Below are 15,381 nucleotides of genomic sequence, written 5' to 3' on the forward strand. Positions count from 1 at the left end.
TCAAATGTCCTGATAATTTGAAATACAAAATAAGATTATTCCAGGAGGGGTGCAGTGTGAATAGTCACTCACAAAGAAGTGGAAGCCAGGCTTTGCTGGAAGTGTTTACCTGACGTTGCAAGTTGGAAGAAGCAAGCGAAGTTCTGTTGAGGGGAATGGAGATGGGGCAGGTGGGTGAGTCAGTTCCAGAAAAGATAAGATGCAAAAGGGAGGAAGAGTCCTGTGTGACACTCTCCATGGGGCAGATAGGCAAGGCTCAGTGTGTCCTAGCCCTGTGTGTTTAATCGACACATCGCATAAAGAACAGTGCAGTGGGTGGAGGGCCACGCGGAAGGGTGCGGCCCTAAAGAGGATAGAGAATGTGTTTGCATATAATAAACACAGACACAGCACAAGCAAGGTGGAGCTTTAGAGATATTTTGTAGCAAGAGTAAAAATAATTATAGCAAAAATAATTAAAATATTACAGCAATTTTGTGGATACTAGAAAGACCTTGAGTACTGGCTAAATCAAATGAAACGATGGGGTCAGATTTCAGGGGCAAGGCAAGCAGACCCTCGTCAGTTGGGCCATCATCCTGAGATGCCACTTGTCACACTAAGCACATTGCCTTTTAGTGTGAATGACAGCCACGTGGGAAAGAGGCTAGCACATCCTTTTGACTTCACAGGTATATATGTTGATCATTAGGTACAAGCAGGGATAGGAAGTTCCAAAGTGCAAGGCTGGCCTAAAAATATAAAGGGAAAAACAAACAAGTAAAATGAGGAACAGAATCTGGCCCGGGAACTGGCATCTAGCACAACGGTAGAGCGCTCTCTAACGCATTTAGGCTTTAGCTTTAATTCCCAGTACTGTAAAATAATTAAGGGAGATAAACAGAGTCTGTGCTGATTGCTTGCTGATTTTCTTTGAACTTCTAAAGCCAAGGTATCTGTAAGGAATTTATTACTGACTTTCAAAAGATTTTGTTGAACTTCATATATATATATATATATATATATATATATATATATATATATATATATATATGGAATTGGTCTCTGTATTGTTCTGTTTATTGCTTTGCTTTTTCGACACTTTTTGGGTTTTTTGTTTGTTTTGTTTTTTTACAGTTTTCTGTGTTGCTGTATGCTGCTACCATCCCCAGTCATTGTCCTTTGCCATTTACTGTTTGAATAAACTTATTTCAGCTTCTATTCTCTTGTTGCTGAATGATAGGCTGTTTTCCTTAAAATTTACTATTTTAAATTATGTGTATACATGTGTGTTTGTGGAGGTATGTGCACACGGAGAGGCTAGGGACATCAGATCCTCTAGAGCTGAAGTTACAGGTAATTGTCGGTTGCTGCTGAAGTGATGATGTGGGTGGCACAAATCGAACTCAAGCCCTCCACAAGCGAGGTGGAGAACTTAGTCACTCGGCCATCCTCCCAGCCCAACAGGTCTTATGCTTCTGTTTAGGCCACAAAGAAAAGCAAGCATAATTTCAGAAAAAAATGGCACTTCCCAAACATGCAGTTTTGTGATTTGTTTGTTTGCCAAGAACATATCGTAGAGTATTTAGAGGGGTAAAATGTTTTCTGACACTGAGAAGCCTGCACAAATTCTCTTTTGCTAATAATAATTGTATCTACTCTTGTATTGCTCAGAGTGGAAGGCATTTTTCTCATGAAAGTGAAAAACTGACTATGTACATAAGCAGTGGGCCATTTAAAGTTTGGAGGGAGAAGCGGCACAGCCATCAGACCACCACCGATCCCCGAGTGTCCGACCACCGCCGATCCCCGAGTGTCCGACGCTCAAGCCATGAAGTCTCCCTTCAATAATTCTTCCATGGAGACGTTTTCAAGATAGACATTGCTAAAATCAAAACAAGATCCTTTAACGGTATACCAAGAAAATATTTAACCGTGTATGATTAGGCCCTCAAAGAAGAACTTGAAGTAAAATTAATTATTTTGCAAGCCAAATGCTGTGACTTGTGCAATATACTGTTATAATGAAAGTGTTAGAAATTGTTTGCCAGAAATAATTTTGGTCCAACAAATGGCATAGCCACTCTTTTCCTGTTCTTCAGACACCCACATTGACTGTCTGTTAAATTCATTCCCAGTTGAGACTGTGTCAAGGGAAATTGGAGAAATAAGTGATTGAGACATCAAACAGCAAGAACGTCAACTCAGCAGTGCCTCCCCATGAAGATCATGATTGAAAGAATACCTGGGAAGAAACGTGACATGATGGAAACTTCCACAAAAAGATGGAAGCGAATCCATGGATGCAAGAAAGAACACAAGATAGAGAAAAATAGTTCAAACAAACAAACAAACAAACAAACAAACAATAGGGATGAGCAAGCTGAAGAATGGCCAAGAAAATGGAACTCATAAATTAATTTGCAACAAGGAGGTTCCTGGAAGCAACAGAGACACTAACTCAATGTAGAAAACAAAATAACCCCCTGGAAATTCTTGAGTGGTAGGGTTGTATAATGAGATAGGCTTTGGGAAAATCTAATTTAACAGTAATTTACAAGATGGATGGAAATGTACAGGGACAGGAGACGTGGAGGCAAGCTAGAAATCAATGGCTGTAATTCACGCATTGGGACTAAAATGGGGAGAAAAAGAGTTCTCATTATAAAGTTTCAAGAGTTTTTTTTTTCCAAACTTAAAATTTTTCTTTCTAAACCTTTCTCCCTGAAAACAATAATTTTAATGAAAGACTTGATGATTTTTCCCGATTACTTAGCTGAATGGTAGTTTCAGACTAAATTATGTTATCTAAAATTGAATATTCTATACCAAAATTTGAGATGGTTTTTGCTTGTCTAAGTATGTATAGTATGTGCAGATGTGTATATACATGCCTAGTCTCATGTGTGTGCACATGCTTGTGAAGGGTAGAGTCTCACCCTGGGTGTCTTCCTCAATTTCTCTTCACCATATAAACGGAGGCAGGACCCTTCACTCACTCTAGGCTAGCTGATTTTGTTATTCCAGGTAGCCAGCTTGTTCTGGGGTCCCTGTCTGCACCCCATACATTGTGGGATTGCAGTATTTTTCACAGTAACTTCAAGTCATTGGCACTTTTGATGAACAATTAAATATTCCTCATTTTCCAATCTACACCAGTCACTAAACATCATAAATAAAATCAGACCAAAACAGACCACAAACGGAGCCTGCCTTTGCAGAAAGCACCGAGTTCAGAGTCTGGGAAACGTGGTCCTCAGGACAGTTCCAGCCTTCTGGGTTTTTGTAATCTGGTGATCTAAACACAGTATTTGCATCTCTAAATGGCTGAGCTAGATTGTGAAAATCAGTTCACAGCACAAGGACGTCCTAGGACGTTCAAGTGTCTGCAGTCATAAGCAAGTACAAGACGGTATTAAAACACAGCAATGACTGTCACTCTGTAGCCCAAGGATTTCCACTATAGTGGCATGCTTCAGAGTTGGTCCCTAGAGCCAAAAATATGTGCTACCTAGCATTTCACTCTTTTGTGACCTTATGGAAAGGCTAAAAGGACAGACTTGAAATACGAGTGCAGCGTGACATTCCTTTGTGTTCCCAGCAGCAAAACTCACAAGTGTTCCTTAAGATTCTTTTTTGCCTCACAAACCCAGGATGTTATGTATTTTCACAAAATCCAAGAACATTTCACACACCACATTGTTTGAATATTTTTTTTAAAGATTAGCTACGATTAAGACGACTTTGGTGAAATCAAGTACAAATTCTGTTACAGAATAAGAAGAAACACACACACACACACACACACACACACAAACTCCCAGAGCTCATACAATACTGCCCAGAAATACACTTTCTCCTGTGTTCTCTACATGGCTGTGTGGAACTCAGATTTTAATTTTGTTTGGCAAATGTCTCATTAGAGTGGCACTGGTTGTTTTTCATCCAAGTGGTCACTAGATTGAAGTCCCATGACTTCCAAGGATGCAGAAAAATGCTTTTTGATGGTGTTTTAAAGATAACATGTTTTCTTATCATATCATTAGTGGTGAGCTTTTAAGGTGGAATTAGGTAGATTTATTAAGTTTACAACAGTGTAAGAACTGTTTTCCTTGGAAGGTTTTTAAACAAACTTTATTCTGTGACCAGTTCATAGGGGGTTACTTAATTTCATAGCCTTTCTCTTTCATTTCTTGGGCCACATCTGGGCGAAGGAGACACCATTAGGATAATCAGCTCTCTGGATTGTCACTTGTCCTGCTACTGAGGTGGTCATTTATGATGACGTGCTGGCATTCGGAGAGGAGACTATTGTAGATTCGCCAAATAACTCAGTGGATTTTCCCTCTTCAAATGATTAATTAAGGGAAAAAACAATCCCTCACAGGTGTGCCAAGCCAGTTAGGTTTTAGCTTATTCCAAACGCAGCCAAGTTGACTACTAAAAATAGCCATCACACATATTTTTTGTATTTATATGATATGTAGAGTTTTTGCATTATATAGGTGTGTTGTATATGTATGTATGTATATGGTCCTTTACTATTGGTGGCTTCAGGCATCCACTCAAGAGTCTCGAAACATCCTCACAGTTGGTGGAGTACTATAAATCCAGTTGGACTTTTTCCATGAATCACTTGATTGCAGTATTATGAACTGATTATCTTTAAGCATTGTGTAAGTTACTCAACAGTGAGTTTCTAAAGACCGATTTATAGTTTTGAAAATGGGAATTTGGATGCTGTGACCGTGTTCACTCTCACTACCCCAGTTTTACCTTCATTATTTACCATGAATTTACATCCCAGGTTAAGTGGCCTACACAGATCAACTACAATTCTTTTTACACCAAGTTCCAATCTCTTACCCAACAGGGTATTTTATGTTGAGAGCTATACCTACAGTATGGAAGGGTGCATTGGTTTTATTTTAATTTATTTTTGTTTAAAATTTCTATTTGCGTGTTTGTGTACCCACTTGTCTGTCTGTGTGCCACAGGTGTGCAGGTATCCAGTGACACCAGAGGTGTGAATCAGATCCCTTGGAACTGGAGTTAAAGGTCATTGTGAGCCACTCAATGGATGTGGTGCTGGGAATGTCGGGTCCTCTGCGAGGGTTGTAAGTGCTCTTCAATCCTGAACTCTCCTTCTGGCCCCAAGTGCACTGCTCTGATATACATGATGGCACCAAAATTACCCTGCAATGTTAGACTAGGAATAGTAAATATCAAATGCTTTCTTATCAAAATGTTTTAGAAATGAGACGTATTGAAAGCCTTTACCAGCATGAGCTAATGATCAGAGAAAGAGCCCTATGTCTAAGCATTTGTTATGATAGTTATCCTGATTTTTTAACTCCACAGTTCTTAAAATTGTTTCAGATGGGTATAACCCACATGCCACATCCACTGAAACTGTGACATGAAATCTCACTTAAAAGCCAGACACTGAGCAGAGTACCATGGCACACATCTCTACCCCAACGGCAGAGGAGGCAGAGGCAGGAGGAAGCTACAAGCTTGATACCATCCAGATCTACATAGTGAATTTCAGGCTGTCCAGGAATACAAAGGGAAAACCTGTCTGGAAAGTAAGCAGGTGAACAAAAACAAACAAACAAAAACAATAACAACAACCAAAAACAAAAGACAAACAAACCAAAAAAACCAATACAAGAGCAACATACTGAAGACTTACCTTCATGTTAGTTAATTTTGTTTACTAACTAAAACATTGACACACGTGGAACAAAAGGCTTCTATAAGTGGCCTTCAAGGAGACAACAGCTTCTGTAAAACATGGAAAATGTGTCGGTTACAGTTGTTTGTGGGATGGTTTTGCTGAAGGACAATAAAATGAGAAAACTGCTGTTCTTCCTGGTGATTGCCACATCTCTTTTCTTGGCCATCTAGTTTGACTGGTGGCCATGGCTACTGAAAGTTTTGTTTCCTTGAGAATAATGACTGAGTTTACACCATTTGGTGGAAGAAATAGAGAGGATGTGTGATCTAAGAGATCTGTGTTTATAAGAAACTTCCTATTTTATATACATGAATTGCTAATATGAAAAATAACTTGTCCAGTTTTTAAATTACATTTTGATTCTGAAAAAAAAAAAGTGTATGTGTGAATAAAGAAGCTGAAAAACAGAGTTTAAGCTCCTTGCACTCTGGGAAGGACCACTCTGCCTCCATATACCAGGCTACTCTTGAAAAATTGTTTGAAGAGCTAGCACATCTCCTGTGTTGCTAGTGTGCTTGAGAAGGGTGTAAGTCATGAGTAGTTGTGTTAGAACTTTGACAAAGGGTTCTTCATAGGGGGAAATATTTTGTGTACAGCATGCACTGAGAAAGAATAAGAACAGGGTGGCCCACCTCTGTGATGGAGCAAGGCCAGTTTAGAAGAGGAGGCTGGGTCCTGGGAGGTTTCTCCCTACTGTTTGCTTCCCATACAAGCATGAGGACCTCATTTTGAGTCACAGAAACCATATAAAGAGCCAAGCATGGGGGTCCATTCTTGTCTCCAGTGCTGTGGAGATAGAGGAAATGGTCTCCGGGTCTTGCTGGTCAGTCATCCTAGCCTAAATGATAAGTCCAGGATCCATTGAGAAACTGTGTCAAGGATATTAAAGATGTTTAATTCCCGGGGAACCAAAAACATGATGTTCTTCTCTATCCTCCACATTCAAGCACACATGTGTATCTACACACACACACACACACACACACACACACACACACACACACACACACACACACACACGAGCCAGAGTTCTACGACTATTTGGGCTTCTGGAAGGAGGAACACTGCTGTTCTATTGCAGACTTCATATTAAGGAGACTGTGGGAAAATAATCTTGCAAGCAGACAGACTTTTATGACAAGATTTTAGGGAAAATGAAGTTACAATAAGTACAGAAGAAGTTTCTTCAAATCCTGCTGCTTCTGCTCGGAGCAAGAGAGTAGGACGTATCATCACATTTCAGATCCTTGACTTCCGCTTTTGAGTTTGACAATGCTTCTGTGTTTTCTTAAGATTTCCCAGAAGTGAACAGGCAGTACTGGAAAAAGGAAGTTTAAGAATTATTTGCTCAATTTGAAAGCAACATCACTTCATCACATGAGCCTAAATCTTTCCCAAATAAAACATTCTTGCCTTGAACTCCGTCCCCCAAATAAATGCACCTAGAGGAACAGTAAGGTCAGCTTAATTAATTACCCATTCTTTCTTCATCATTGGTTGGTTTTTGCTAAAATAAGTGCTTCCGTTTCTTAGGAGAGATTGCCACCTGTGTTACTGGCTATGGATGACTCCTTATCCTTTCAGAACCAGTATCTGGTTAGGTAAACAATGATCTCACCCTTTTGTGCTGTCTTCCTGACTTTGCATTTCAACACAGAGGTAAGGTCAGGTGACTTGGTCCATTTTGTTTTATATATTTTGCCCTTTATGCATCACTCTTAGAAAAAAATATTTACTGCTTGTTTGTTTTTGACACTTCATTTTTTGTTGTTTTCCACAATAAAAGTAATGTTTGCTTCCTAAGTAAATATAAGAGACCAGAAAAAAGATAAAAAGTTACTGATGGTCATATTTCTACACTCAAGGAACTTTAATATTTTTTCTTGATTTTGAGATACTTTTAAAAATTCTTCTGCACTGTAATTTGGTGGTTCTCAAGGAAACAGTTCTTGGGAGTTGTTACATTTCAGCACGGCCAAACTTGGCATTCCTCAATAGTTACTTAAGTCCAGAATATTCCAGTCGGGTTAAACTTTAACCAGCCTTAGTGACTAGTTTATACACTATAAAACTTTGTGGAGTCCTTTGTATCAGCAAATACCACATGCCAGGAATCCTGGAGCCTGCATTACCTTTGTGATTTAGACATAACACCATGTGTTTTCTTTCTCTAGGCACTTTAGACATGTTCTTTTTATTTGAAAGCCTTGCATATTACCCAAGGACTTCTATATCTAAACTATGTTAAAGACACATAGAAAAGGAATGACATCATGGGTTTTGTCAGTTGGGCTTTGTGTTTAGCTAACACTGGTGAGTCATAGTCTTGTGACCAGCCAGGCACCTTTCCAATCAGAGGCTGTTAAACTCTTTGACAACAGAACCTGTAGATGTTTTGAAGAGGAGATTTCAACAAGTGACTGCCTGCTTAGTTACACCATGTTCTACAGGGAATTAAAACAAAACAAAACAAAACAAAAAACAAAAAAACAAACAAAACAAAACAAAAACTCTTCCTATTCTGGATGAATAACAAAACGCCAGCCAGGACACTGAAGTGAGTAAAGGTGACTCACTTCCTGGTTTCCAGATGAAAGGAGTTGTCCAAGAAATTACTCTCACAGGGAAATAATACTTCCTTCAGTGTTCTACCTGTGTCCTTGTCAAGCAAGGTTGGCTATCACGCTGGTCTGTCACTAGATTGGTATGTTGAAAAGTAAAATTTAATTATGAAATGACAGTGTGCATTAAGAGGCAGCTCCCTCAATCTGTGACAATTGCTGACTTCAGACATACCTCAGGAACATGGCTGAGTTGCATAAGCATGCGGCCCCTCCCCCTATTTAGTGATGTATGGCATTAATGTATGCATTCCTTATTGTTGTTTTTTAAAAAGCAAGCCTTCATTGGTAACACTGTAATTGTCAACATGCAGCATCTTTATCTGCCTCTGTATGAGGCTCAAGTGTGTGTGTTTACAAAACCCAGGTGACGTGGGGAAGAATGCAGCTCAGGAAGGCTGTGCTGGAGAAAGCTCAGATGGTGTGCTGGAGGACCACTAACCCTGGAGACAGTAAAGGACAGGGGCTGTGGAGTTTTCAGCTATGTCTTGTTGACAAACTGAGTCTGCAGGGGCTGGCTTCTCAGGAGAGGCAGAGTCCACCTTCACTGAGCCCCCACTAGCACATTATGGGAAACCGGCAAACGTCTGCCTCCTTGACTTCCTGTATTCCTTGCTGTATTCCCGTAGGTGTACTTACTGATCAGGCTACATTCCTCAAGGCTAGCTGGGAACATATTTATATATAGAAACAAAATGAAACAAAGCAAAAACCAAGCAAAGAGCCAAAAAATGTTGAGAGAAAAATATCTAATGGTTTCCTCTGATAATGACCAAAAGTCACAGTTTAGTTTCCTTCTAAGCTCAATATTTGTTTGTTGTTATTGTTTTGTTTTGTTCTCTTGAAAAATGGTCTTACTCTGTGGCCTTGGCTGGCCTAGAACACCCTATGTATACAAGGCTGAAACTCAGGGAGATCTGTCTATCCTAGTACTGGGATTAAAGCCTTACCACCAAGCAGAGCCTAAACTCCATTTCAACAGCACTTTGTAAAACGGGGACTAGAATCCTTTAAATAATAATTCCCTACTTCCATTAATTTCTAAAACACTCATTGCCCTTCCTTGACTGTCTCCCAGCTTGGTATGTCTGCTTCTGAACTCTCCTATAATGCTTAGAGTTGTACAATTCTTGTGATTGAGAAATCAGCAATTGAGAAACATGTCAAACTGGGCATATTTAAAAATAACCGTCCTTCCTGCTGTTTGGGTAAAGCCTCTTGCTTGTTTGGGGTTGCTAATGGGAATAAGTGAGTGCGTGTGATTACCTCGAGAGCCGGCTTGTTTGCTCAGAGGGAAAAATTCACGGAACAGCCGCAGGCTGCATTCCAGAACATTAGCCAACCACTCCGCAAATGGCTGCAGCTGGGTTCTAGAACTGCCTGCTGTTAAGGCTGCAGGGGAGGTACACCTGTGAGGCCCAGAGCCTTTTGTTAGATGTCAATTTACGCTCTCATTAACTGGACTTGCTTTCGTTCTTGTTCTTTTGATGCAGTTTTGTAGCTCAGGCTGGCCTCAAAGTCCCTATGTAGCTAGCCTAGGCTGGCCTCAACCACTTAATGTAAATGCTGCGATTGTAAGGGTGCATTTTCACTATGTAGCCTAGGCTGGCCTCAAACTTTTAGATGTAAATGCTGGCATGGTAAGGGCACATCTTCATCCCTGGCAACAGGGTTTTTGTTGGTTGGTTGAGTAGGATTCCTATGTAGTGCAGGATGGCCTCAAACTCACCTAGCTACCCAGCACCACCCTGAGCTTTACAACCTCTGTCTTCACCTTCCAAAAGTGCCATCATGCCTTGTTTATGCTGTGCTGTGATACAGCACGGGACTTTGTAGGTGTTAGGCAAGCATTCTACCAAGTTACATTCCAAAAAGCTAAATTCCTTCAGCAAGACTTTTCATAAGTGGTCCTTTCTTGCTCTTGGAATCTTGATAAAAGGCTCCTGATATTTTTAGTCTCTAGAAATTCATAGGATTTTCTTTTTTAAAGAAAGTACTTCTGGAGCTGGAGAGATGACTCAGTGGTTAAAAGTGTTGCTGCTCCCCCCTATTTCTCTTTTTTTTGTTTTTGTTTTTTGTTTTTTGTTTTTTTTTGAGACAGGGTTTCTCAGTATAGTCCTGGCTGTTCTGGAACTTACTCTGTAGAACAAACTGGTCTCCAATGTATAGAGATCTGCCTGGCTCTGCCTCATGAGTTCTGAGATTAAAGGTGTGCACCAATACTGCCCAGCTCCAAGACCCTATTCTGGCCTCTGTGAGCACCAGGCGTGCAAGTGATGCACAGACATAAATGCAGGCAACACGCATGCATGCACGCACATGATTTTTAAAATACAATTAGGAGGGTACTTCCATTCTTAGCAATTGACTGTCCCAGTGAATCTGAACATTATGTTGTAGGACAACGGTTGAGGACTAATTGCAAGGGTAACAGAGGGCAGAATATGCTGGTTCATGTTCTGAGGAATGACTCTGAGAGCCAAAGGCACAGTTCCACAGCTGGATACTGGAGCCTCATTGAGCACCACTGAAGCAGTAGCTGGGACCACAGGAGAATGCTGGCCCTGTTTACCTCTCATGGAGCTGTTTTGAACACTTGTAATTAGATCCGTGCTACAGAGGGGGCTTGCAGGTGAGAGCGCATTAGAAGAAAAAGCAGCCTCTTGATTAGCTTTGATGAGGATTCAAAATCCATACCCTGGGGCTCTTACCCCGATGTGTCTGCAGCTGGAAATGAAGCCTTAGGTGAGGCAGCAAAATGAAATTTAAACGAGGTTGTAAGATGAAGCCTTGATCCCATAGGATTTGGGTCCAACAAAGGGTGCTCCTCCACCTTGTAAACAGAGGAAAGGCTGTGTGAGGAAGAGAGAGTCAACTTGACCCACGACATCAAGCGTCTAGAACTACAAGAAATAAGTTTCTGTTGAGGCAGAGAACTACAGGGGCATTTTAGATCCCTAGCACCTCCCTTAGGTTTTGGGGTTATGTAGTCCTTTCCCCCATAATATTGTACTTGACAACCTAGTACTTTCATATAGAAGGATTATGCTTGCACATCCCTCTTAAAGCAATGTACCTAGCAAACTGAGAGCCCCTCAAACCAACACATGCATTTAGCTCTAAGGGAGTGTTTCTCAACCTTCCTAATGCTGTGAGTCATTAAGTTAGGTCTTCAGATCGTGATGATCCCCAAACATAAATCTATTTTCATTGCTACTTCGTAAGTGAAATTTTGCTACTGTTATGAACTGTAATGGAAATGTCTATGTTTTCTGATGGTCTTAACTGACTCCTGTGAACTGGTCATTCAATGACCAAAAGGGATGCAACCCACAGGTTGAGAACCATGGTTGAGCATTCCCATCTTTGAAAAGCATGGTATGACTTTCTTCATCCCTGATAGGAAGCCCACAGTTTCTATTCAAGTGTTTTCCCTACACGTCTGGATACAAAGAGTAGAAGGGCCTGAACTGGTTTGGGTGCATGTGCAGTAAAGAAAATCTGCATGTGCAACTTTCTGTAGAAACAGTCATTCATGATTCAGTTGCCTCCAGGAAGAACCCCAATTTAAACACATAGGGCCATTTAGTAACTATTTATTACCTTATGCCTGTGAATCCTTGGGAACACACATGATTTAAATAGGAGGGAACATACCTGGTAGAATAATTATTGTGGTATGTAATCTACCAATCAAAATAGAGAATCACCCAAACTATATCTTTTGGAAGTGACTCCTCTTTCCCTCAACCCCATAAAAAGAGACCCCAGGCTGAGGCTTGCTTGAGTCCTTGGGTACATTTCCTTATGTGGTTCATCGTCAATCTTGACCGTTACCTCTCTCTTGTTCCAAATAAAATGATGTTGCTTCTTTTAAAAATCTATTTTAACTTTTATTTTGGAGTTCTAGATAAGAGACTCTGACCGTGAAGACACTAGGATCCGATGCTCACCCCTGTAACAGAGTCACTGCACTTGTGTTATTTTGTCACAGCGTATCAGACTAATGTAGCTTCTTCAACCCCCTTAACAGAAAGGGGAAGGAAGCCTTCTTCCTCCTTGAGGCTATTAGCAGTGCTGTTCCTTGACTAGAAGCAGTTTGTAGTTAGAACTAAAGATGTATTGCTTCTCCCTCCTCTAAGTCTTAGCTAAATTACATGTATAAGAGACGATTAGCCAGTTCATATCTGCTGAAAGGCTTTCTGGTTTGGTTTCAGAATCAGCAGGAAAAATAAGAACTAGCATAAAGCCCTGGCTATTTTGAGATAGGTGAGCAGTGTTTATCTTTCTCTGGAATGCTCCAACTAATTATCGCAGATCTGACCTTCAGCTTTCATATCAACATAAAATGGAGTACTGACCTTCGGAGTCTCCGGAAGGATCTCTTTAATTTTCCTCAAATGGAAGGTGTTTATTAACCTAGAATGCAAATCCCATCAAACTCTCTGGTACTTGACCTGCCGAAGTCACCCTGCCCTCTTTATTTCTAATAGTTTAATCTCTTCATAGTAAAAATGGAAAACAAAGCTATTGAATCAGAGCATTCCCCTGTATTTTGACAGATCTCCTTTTCTGAGAATGGAATAAACTTAAGGAGAAGAACAACACTCTCTTCTCGTGGATTTGATTTGGGATAGATTTCCGACTCAAGGCAGTACTCGCTGAGAGACTTGGTATATAGCTCAGCTGGAAGAGTGCCTGTCTGACAAACACAAAGTCTGGGCTTCAACTCCCAATATGGAGTCAGCCTATCTTAGCCTATCCTTCTAGGACTTGGGAAGTGGAGGAAGAGGAATTGGAGTTCAAGGTTGTTTTGGCTGCAGATTTGGAGGACTATCTGGGATACATGAGATTTTGTCTAAAAAAAGGCAATAATTTAAATACAATCAGGAAATATATAGTTTATTTGAACTGATAACACAAGAGAGTGACACTTGTTGGTTCTGCTAATGTCTATTGTGGAACAATTTAAAGGATTTTTTCATTTGTAGTTCAAACCAAAAATGGCCCTATGTGTTTAAATTAGGGTTCTCTCTGGAGGCAACTGAATCATGGGTGACTGTTTCTACTAAACTATAAAATCACATGTTAGCTCACACTACGCATATGGACATTTTATGCTGACTCGACAGTAATGTGCAGAAGTGTATTATGCACACTGTTACCAACTGTGATCTGAATTTTGCAACAATTTAATCTTCCTTTTGTTATCATTTTATTGAGCCCTAACAGGGGATTGAAAAACCAACTGTGATGACAGTCTAGTAAGCTAGGGGACAGATTTTGTGTCACTGCACTGAGGAGCTTGACTTGGTCTCTGAAAGGAAAGGCAAGAAAACATATGCATTGTGGCAGCTGGGTTGTAGCTCAGTTTGCAGAGAACTTAACAAGCAGCCATGAAGCCCTTGCGTCAGCCCCTAGTATTAAAAACTGGACCCAGTAGCTCATTCCTGTAGTCCCAGCAATTGGGAAGTGCAGGCAGAAGCAGTAAGAGTTCAATGCCAATGTGGGTTACGTGGTGCATTTGAGGCCAGCCTGGGCTACAAGAGAGAGACACTGTCTCAACAAAAAATGAGGAGGGGAGAGAAAGGAGGCAGAGACAGAGAGACAGAGAGAGACACAAAGAGAGAAACAGGAGAGGGGAAAAGAATTGTCCTTTATTTTGGCCACAATGATTTTGACCACCCCTTTCTTCCTCATCAAAACAAATTTGAAATCATCATTTGAAATATGATTAAATAAAAAGTAATATTGCAAAAGCTTTGTTTGGGTTGTTTATTTTGGTAACTTCCTAGGAATCCTTAGCCATGAAACGTCATTCTTTTGAAATTACTTTGCACTTAATGTAATATACAGAGCATTCAGCTGCAAGATGCAAAGCACGCAACTCAAATATGAAAATATGCACAATCACACATATACAAAGAAAAATAATTAGAAATGCATATGTTTTAAAAATATTTTTTCAAAAACATGCATCTCCTATTCATGGTTTTGAGTGGAGGGAAACAATTCAGTAGTGTGTCTGGAGGCACAAGGTATAAACATCCACACAAGAACATGCACAGGTGTGCTCATACACACACACACACACACACACACACACACACACACACACACACACACTCTCACACACACACACACACACACACACACGGCCAAAGTGGAAAACCCAAAGATATATGCCTATCTATTGGGCACTACTGCTTTAAGCCATTCCTTTTGGAAGTAGCATATATCAACTTTGCTATGTTGATTACAAGACGAATTGCAAGATGGCCCCAGCTCCATCACATGGAGGAAACAGTCAAAATGCTACTGTGTACTGCAGAGGTTGCTCAGCAGTTAAGCACACTTGCAGATGATTGTGATCCACACATATAAGGAGTCTCGCAATCACCTCTAACTCCAGCCTCAGGGAACAGAAATCCCTCTTTTTACCTCTATGGACACTGCTCACACGCACAAGCTCACATGCTCTCATATATGTAAACATGGTTGTTAACAAGGGAAAACAATAGAGGACACACACACACACACACACACACACACACACACACACACACACCCACCTTAGAGTTATGTTTAAATGTAGGCTTCAGCTAACACAAATCAAAACATTTATTAAAAGGTTAAAAATTTAAAACATTTATTACCACAAACTATATAAATAAGTAGTGAAAAGCTGAATTCTTTGAAACGTGTCAAAGGTATGAGCATTTCAGAAATCAGGAGGCCTGGGAAGATTGGCTAACTGGTAAAGTGCATCCCAAGTGAGCATGAGGACACGAGCACCCACATCGGTGTCTGCGTGCAGCACCATAATTTGTCACCTCATCATGGGGGAAGTGAAGAGAGAAAAAGCCCTGGAATTCTCTGGCCAGCCATTCTAGCCAACCGATGAGCTCAATGTTTGGGGAGAGACCATGTCTCTGAAAATAAAGTGGAAGGGATGGAGAGAGTGCATACTGCTCTTCCACAGGACCCCAGCTCCAGGGGGCTCTGAAGCCTTTGGGGTCCAGCGGTACCTTCACCATTTGC

At 40.6% G+C, this 15,381-nt stretch overlaps 1 long non-coding RNA gene across 1 annotated transcript; it reads right to left on the bottom strand.

The window, feature by feature from the left end:
• Positions 1–472: 472 nt before the first annotated feature.
• LOC311597234 lies at positions 473–7,036 on the bottom strand. The gene is made up of 3 exons (XR_014779145.1): positions 6,893–7,036; positions 5,675–5,766; positions 473–731 (listed from the first exon to the last, which is right to left on the bottom strand). It is a non-coding gene; the product is annotated as an uncharacterized lncRNA (long non-coding RNA).
• Positions 7,037–15,381: the final 8,345 nt, after the last annotated feature.

Source organism: Acomys minous (genome assembly GCF_964271855.1).
Source record: "Acomys minous genome assembly, chromosome: 5".
Taxonomy (NCBI): Eukaryota; Metazoa; Chordata; class Mammalia; order Rodentia; family Muridae; genus Acomys; species Acomys minous.